A 7,568-nucleotide genomic window follows, 5' to 3' on the forward strand; every position below is an offset into this window, starting at 1 on the left:
TAAGCAGTGATTCTGGCACACTGACAGAGCCCTGGGGGCCTCCTCCAGGGACAAAGGGCATGCTTTGATACCTGGATTGCTGCTTGCTGTCATATGACATACTCTAGTGTGTGTTGGGGGAGGTGGGGGATGCGGACATAACAGAGGCACAGCCTCTGTGAGCTGTGAGCTGTGCTGCCTCCCCACACTCTGTGATCTCACTTAGGCCTCTCAGAATCTTTGTTCTGGAGCCCTCAGGACTTCTCTGCAGGGAGCCAAGCACCTCAGGGCATATGAGAATGCTGGATGTAGAGAACAGAGCTCATGGCAGGGGATTAGCAAGAGACCAAACTTAGTGCTCTGAGCTGAGCTGGGGCTCTGGGCTGCCCCTGAATTTGGAGAGGAAGGGGGTGGGGCTGAGAGTGGAGGTCCCAGAATCCCCATTCTGCAGCAGCCGCCTCTTTTGTCCGACAGGTGGAACGGGAACAGGGTTTTGGTATTTGGTACCAGGTCTATTCCCAGGGGTCCACAGACATTTCCAAAGTCCTGTCCATAAGCAACAGGAAGGTGGGGAATTTGATATGAGGTCCAGCTGCTGGTGTACTTCCTGCATGGCCAACTGCACTTGTGAGGGTGCACTTGGCTGGACAGTGGGATCTGACAGTGTTAGGCCACTTCTTGGCAGAGCTCACTCATGTCACCTGCAATCCGTATGTTAGAAGCCAGTCTGTAGGATCCAGTAATCTAAATAAGGTAGAGGCATCCAGGTGGGACAGGTTCAGTGAGGTGACCACATAAAGTTATCTGTTTGACCCCTTGGGGAGAGGATGGGAGGTAATGAGGCAGGTGCATACTGATGGTTTTTGCTGTAAAGCATCTGCACCTGTCTGCTTTCCTCCTAAAAAGGACTCTGGTTCATCTCCTCAGGACTCACCCCTGCTAAGACAGTGCCTTTGAAGGTTCTAGAAGGGCCTTAGGAAGGAAGCCAGAGATTTCAAGGAAAGGTACAGGTGGTGGTTGGGGCGGCATTAGGAATAGCCACTGTTTCCTCCCTCTGATGCTGAGAGGTTAACTGGGGGAAGAAACGGGGGGGGGGGGTTAGTGCAGATGTGATTGTCTCATTTAGGACAAATCCAAGCAGGACTGGAGAAAGGACAATAGCTGACAACTCCCTGAGCTCAGACTAGAGGTCCCTTCATCATCTCCCTATTCTAGTTTTTTAGGATTGAACATAGAGCCCAGTCTTGTATGCTGTTTGTACCAGATCTCTGTATCTCAGGTGAAAGCCCATGTCCATTTCTCCTCCCAGGACCACACCATCAAATGCCCACCTTTTAATGCCCGTCCCTTTGTTTTAACCACTCCCTATCACTCTTTTCCATTGAATTTTCATGGAAACAATCCTCACTGCCCCAGGACTTTCCCTCCCTGGTCTCTGCCAGAAGGTGGGAGAACAAATCCATTCTCTGAGCCTTGCTAGGTTGAGCCAGGGTTCACGAGAGGTGCCAAGTCACAAGTGGCTGTGCCAACATGCTGTGGAAAGCGTGGTCTCCAGCCAGCCCAGGGCTCAGAAAGGGCAGCAGGCTGTAGGTAGGTGGCCTTGGAGGTATACCCCGGGCCAGGGCCTTGAGTGATACATGTGTGTCCATTCCTCTGGAGGGTCCTCTCTCTGCTTCTTCTCTTTGTCCAGCTCCTCTGGAGGAACTGCGTGTCTACTGTGATCATTCATAGTCTATGAGTATTTGTACATTCCCAATTGCATTGGCTAACGGTCCTCTGATTCCCTGAGGGGTCAGTTCAACAAGAGTGGTTGTTCACCGTGGCATTAACCTTTGAAATTAAAAAAAAAAAGGGGGGGGGGTTAAATCCCAGGTACTGAAAAATGTTTTTGTTTTTTTTTTTTAAATAAAAACCTTGGTTTTTCTAGTGTCCTGTGTTGTGGAAATTCACTTTTATAGTGTGTGTGTGTGTGTGTGTGTGTGTGTGTGTGTGTGTGTGTGTGTGTTTAAGCCAGAGGACAACTTTAAGTATTGTTCCTCCAGCACCGATCACCTTGATACAGGGCTGTAGTTCGATGAGAGTAGACCTGACTGGCCTAGACAACCCCAGTGGTGCTACAGTTAAAAGCATGTCCCACCACACCTGTCTTTATATATGTATACATATGTGTACGCATACACACACATACAAGGTGGGATTGACCTCAGGACATCATGGTTGTGTTCAAGCACTTCACTGAGATATCTCTTCAGTGTCCCCCCCCCACCTTTTTGTTTGTTTGTTTCTCAAGACAGGGTTTCTCTGTGTAGCTTTGTAGACCCGGCTGGCCTTGAACTCACAGAGATCCACCTGCCTCTGTCTCCTGAGTGCTGGGATTAAAGGCATGTGCTACTACTGCTTGGCTTTTTTAGTTTTTTTTTTTAATTCTTTAATTACCACTCATATTTACATATCCATCCCCCCATTCCCTTGCCTTCCCATTCTCCCATGTTCCCCACAACCCCCCCCCAAACCATCCCCCAACTTCTCCCCAGGCACAGTGAGGCCCTCCACCAGGAACCTTCAAAGTCTGTCATATCGTTTGGGGGAGAGCCCAGGCTCTCCTTGCTGTATCTGGGCTGCAATAATATCCCTCCACAGGGAATGGTCTCCCAAAGTCCATTTATGCTCTAAGGTTGAAGACTGGCTCCACTGTTAGAGGTCCCATAGACTGCCCTGGCCTCCTAGCTGGCACCCACATTCAGAGGGCTTGGTTCAGTCCAATGCTGTTTCCCCAGCTTTATGACTAGGGTCTCCATGCTCTCACTAGGTCAGGCCCCCTGTTTCTGTGGTCTCTCCAGCCCAGACTTGGCTCCTTTCCTCATCCCTCCTCCCTCTCCACAACTGAATTCCAGTAGTATGACTCAATGCTTAGCTGTGGGTGCCTGTTTCTGCTTCGAACAGCTACTGGATGAAGGCTCTAGGAATGGTAACCAAGGTAGACAACAATCTCATTATAGGGGAAGGGCATCAATGGCATTTTCTCCACCACTGCTTGGATTCTTAGTTGGGAGTCATCCCTGTGGATCCCCTAACATTTCCGCTGTGCCAGACCTCTCTCCATACCTGTACTGTCTCCCTCTATCAAGGCATCTCCTTTCTTGCCCTCCTCTATTCCTCCCGTCTCAGTCCTCTTGTTTTGAGAGGCTGTCCTGGAACTCGCTCCGTAGACAAGGCTGGCCTCCAACTCACAGAGATCCACCCGCCTCTGTCTCCTGAGTGCTGGGATTAAAGGTGTGTGCACCACTGCCTGGCACCAGTCCCCATTTTTATCTTAATTTTTTAAAGATTTTACTTATTTTTATGTATATGAGTGTTTGCTGAATGTATAACTATGAACCACATGTGTACAGTGTCCACAGAGGCCAGAAGAGGACATTGGATCCCCTGGAACTAGAGTCACATACATTTGTTAGCTGCCATGTGTACTCTGCGAACTGAACCTGGGTCTTTTTGCAGCAACAGAGCCATCTCTCCCAATGTATGGAAGTTTAAGCCAGAAAACTCCTGTGCTCTTTTCTATAAGTGTCAGTATAGGAAATCTAAATTCCAACTGTTATAATACTTTTTAAAATTTTATTTATATGGGACTGGAAGATGGCTTAATAGTTAAAAGTTAAGAGCACTAGTCTGCTCTTTCAGGGGATCTGGCTCTGAGTCCTAGAACCCACATGGTGGTTCACAACCATCTGTGACTTGAAATGCAGGGCATCTAATACCTTCTTCTGATATCCATAGGCAGGCAAAACAATACAGATAAATTTTTTGTTTGTTTTTTGTTTGTTTGTTTTTCAAGACAGGGTTTCTCTGCATAGCCCTGGCTGTCCTAGAATTCACACTGTAGATCAAATTGGCCTGCCTGCCTTTGCCTCCCAAGTGCTGAGATTAAAGACATATGCATCCACTGCCCGGCTAAAATATTTTTTATTTATTTGAGTGGTGGGGATGGCTAAATCAGTACAGCACCTACCAGGCAAACATGAAGATCTGATGCTGGGTGGTGGCTCATGCCTTTAATTCCTGTACTTGGGAGACAGAGACAGGTGGATCTCTGAGTTCAAGGCCAGTCTAGTCTACAAATCAAGCTTCAAGACAGCCAGGGCTATACAAAGAGAAATGCTGTCTCGAAAAACAAACAAACAAACAAAAACAAAAATACCCCCCAAAACCCATGAGGATCTGAGTTCAGATCCCCAGAAGACATGTAAAAGCTGTGGGGGTGGGATGTGCATCTGGTAACCACCATTGAGGAGAATAGATGGGTAATCCCTGGACCTCACCAAACAGCCAGCCTAGCCACATCAATGAACTCTAGTTTTGCAGAGACCTTGTCTCAAAAAATCCGGTGGAGCGCTAAAGGGATGGCTCAGGGCTGGAGACCGCTTGCTCCTTCTGCAGAGAACCCAGATTGGATTCCTAGCATTCACAACAGACACCTCACAGCTATCTGTAACTCCAGTTCCAGCAGAGCTGATGTCCTTTCCTGGTCTCCAGGGGAACCAGGCACACACATGGTGCACACACATACATGTAGGCAAAACACACAGAGTAAAAATAAATATTTAAAAAACAAAAAGCAGGGTAGAGGGTCTGGAAAGATGGCTCAGTGGGGGAAGGTGCTTGCCATTCACATCTGACAACCTAAGTTTGATCCTCGGACCTTAGTGGTGGAAGTAGAGAACCAACTCCAACAAGTTCCTTTGATTTCCAGACACATGTCATGGCATGTGTCTGCGTGCACACATGTACACAGACACAATACATGTTTTTAAAAGTTTTACGGTGAAGAGGGGATGGAGAGATAGCTCAGTGGTTAAGAGAACTTGTTCTTGCACAGGGCCTGAGTTCACTTCCCAGCACCCACATGTAGTTCCAAGGGATATGATGTCTCTTCTGACTGCTTCAGGCTTTTGATTGTATGTAGTGTGTAGGTGGATCTCTGAGTTTAAGGCCAGCCTGGTCTACAGGATAGCCTGGGTTACATAGAGAAACCCTGTCTCAAAAAACCAAAACAAAACACAAAAAAGACAAGGTTTCTTTGCTGTTTTTCTGTTGCTTGTGCCAAGCCAGCTAGCCCATAGTCATCTAGGAATCCTCCTGTCTCTGCCTTCCATCTCCCCGTGCTAGCACATCTGCCTTTGACAGGGGTTTTGAGGATCTGAACTCAGGTCCTCACACTTGCACAGGAAGCACTGTCATCCCCTGAGCCATCTTCCCACCCCACTTAAAAATTCTTTTGTTACAGGATCTGGCTGCATCGCCTAGGCTGCCCTTGAACTCCCAGTCTTCCCACAATAGCCTCCTGTGTGCTGAGGTTTCAGGTATATGCCACCCTGTCTGATGCAGAGCATATTTTTTAAACACTTTATTTTTATTTTATGTGCATTGGTGTTTTTTGCCTGCATGTATGTCTGTGTGGGGGTGTCAGATCCTCTGGAACTTGAGTTACAGACGGTTGTGAGCTACCATGTAGGTGCTGGGATTGAACCTGGGTCCTCTGAAAGAGCAGCCAGTGCTCTTAATCCCTGAGCCATCTCTCCAGCCATGTATAGCACATAAAAATGATTTCTTACAGTGTGTGTATCTGTTCTGGGTATGGAACTCAGGTTAACAGGCTTATGAAGCAAACAGCTCACCCCCCTGGCCCTCTTGCTAGACCATATCAACCTTTTCTTTCTTCCAACAATGCCCTCTTCTAGTAGTATATTCATTCATTAAATATTATTGAGTCCAGACTCTGTGCCAGCATGCTAGGCACTGGAGATACAGCAACCACCATGTCAGGTAATTTGTTCTAAACACAGTTAATTTAATTCCACATAAAGGTGAGTTATAATGAGTATGCAAACAGCCAGGGTAGCTATAGCTCGATATTGGGTTCCATATAGAAAAAACCATGATGTAAGATAAGGAGGAAACTGGCTTCAGACAGTGCAGTCAAGAAAGTCCTCTAAAGTGACACTTAAGCCGTTACTTGAAGGGTGAGAAGCCAGTCACAAGAGGAGCTAGGACAAGAGGCATTTCTGGGATGGGCTCGGTGACTCCAGAAGTTGTGAAAGAACATTTTTGTCTAAGAAACAGAAACTATCTACATGACTCTAGAATACCAGCCAAGTTGGGGGGGGGGTTGGGGGTGTGTGTGAGGATGAAAGGAGGCTGAAGGACTGGATAGATGGCGCATTATGTAAAGGTGCTTGCTGTACAAGCCTTAACCATTTGTACTTGAATTCTGGAACCCACGTAAGGGTACAAGAAGGGTATCTACTCCACAAAGTTGTGCTCTGAGTTTCACATGTGCAGCCTGGTCTACAAGAACTAGTTCCAGGACAGCCTCCAAAGCCACAGAGAAACCCTGCCTCAAACCCCACCCCTTCCAAAAAATGTGGCTGGAGCGGGGCGGTGATGCTCACCTTTAATCCCAGCACTTGGGAGGCAGGTGGATCTCTCTGAGTTCGAGGCCAGCCTGGCCTACAAATCGAGTTCCAGGACAGCCAGGGCTATTTCACAGAGAAAACCTGTCTCAAAAAACAAACTAACAAATGAGGCTGGAGGTCTGGGCATATAGCTTAGTGGGTAAATCATTTGTCATACATGAGTTTGAGCCCCGGGACTGACTCCACAAAGTTGTCCTCTGACCTGCACACACACACACATATCATGGCATTCATGTGCCCATGCACACATCACACACAACAGCTGTGACAAAATGAATGTTACCCCAACAACCACAATAACGTAATAATAAATTAAACTAAATTTAAAGAGTTTAACTCTTTAACTCTTTAAATAAAGAGTTTAACAGCAAAAAGCAAATGATCCAATAGGAAAATAGGCAAAAGATTTGTATAGGCAAAAAGATTTGTATAAAAATCTATTCTCTGAATAGATTTTTAGAGAATAACCATTAACTGGTTTCTCTAATGAAAAACTGGTCAGCACTTCTACTCACACTGAAAACCATGGAGAGGCTATCACAGTGATTAGGATGGCTGCCATCAAACAGGAAATTACAAGTGTTGGTGAGGCTACGGCTCAAGTCATTCCATTGTACTGATGGAATGAGGTTGTATGGCTTGTGGCTGGCTGGGGTGCAGCTCTGTGGGAGAACAAATGCCTGGCTTGCTCAAGGCCCTGCATTCAATCCCAGTACCAAGGGAAGGAAGGAAGGACATAGTTGCTGTGACAGGACGAATGTTACCCAAACAAAGAAAAGTAAATGAGAATAGATAACGCAGCCATTTTGTTTTTGCATATGTACTCAAAACGCTTGAACGCTTGAGGTGGTAGGCCGTTTAGTGGTTTCTGGAGCCAGGTGCTTTGTACAACCGGAAGAAATAAACATTTGGATGTAACAGGAAAACATGGCTGACGAGTTGCAGGCTTCTGAAGAACCTAGGGATGTCCAAGAAATCTCTTCAAACTACACTCCCATCTCTCATCTCCCGGCAGAAATCATGAGATGGAGATCTGTGGTAGTACCTGAACAGAGGGGACGAGTCCTGGAGGGACAGGGCTTCTAGTGGAAAGCTCTGGGGAGAGAGGGATGCTGC

Source organism: Cricetulus griseus, chromosome 4 (assembly GCF_003668045.3).
Source record: "Cricetulus griseus strain 17A/GY chromosome 4, alternate assembly CriGri-PICRH-1.0, whole genome shotgun sequence".
NCBI lineage: Eukaryota > Metazoa > Chordata > Mammalia > Rodentia > Cricetidae > Cricetulus > Cricetulus griseus.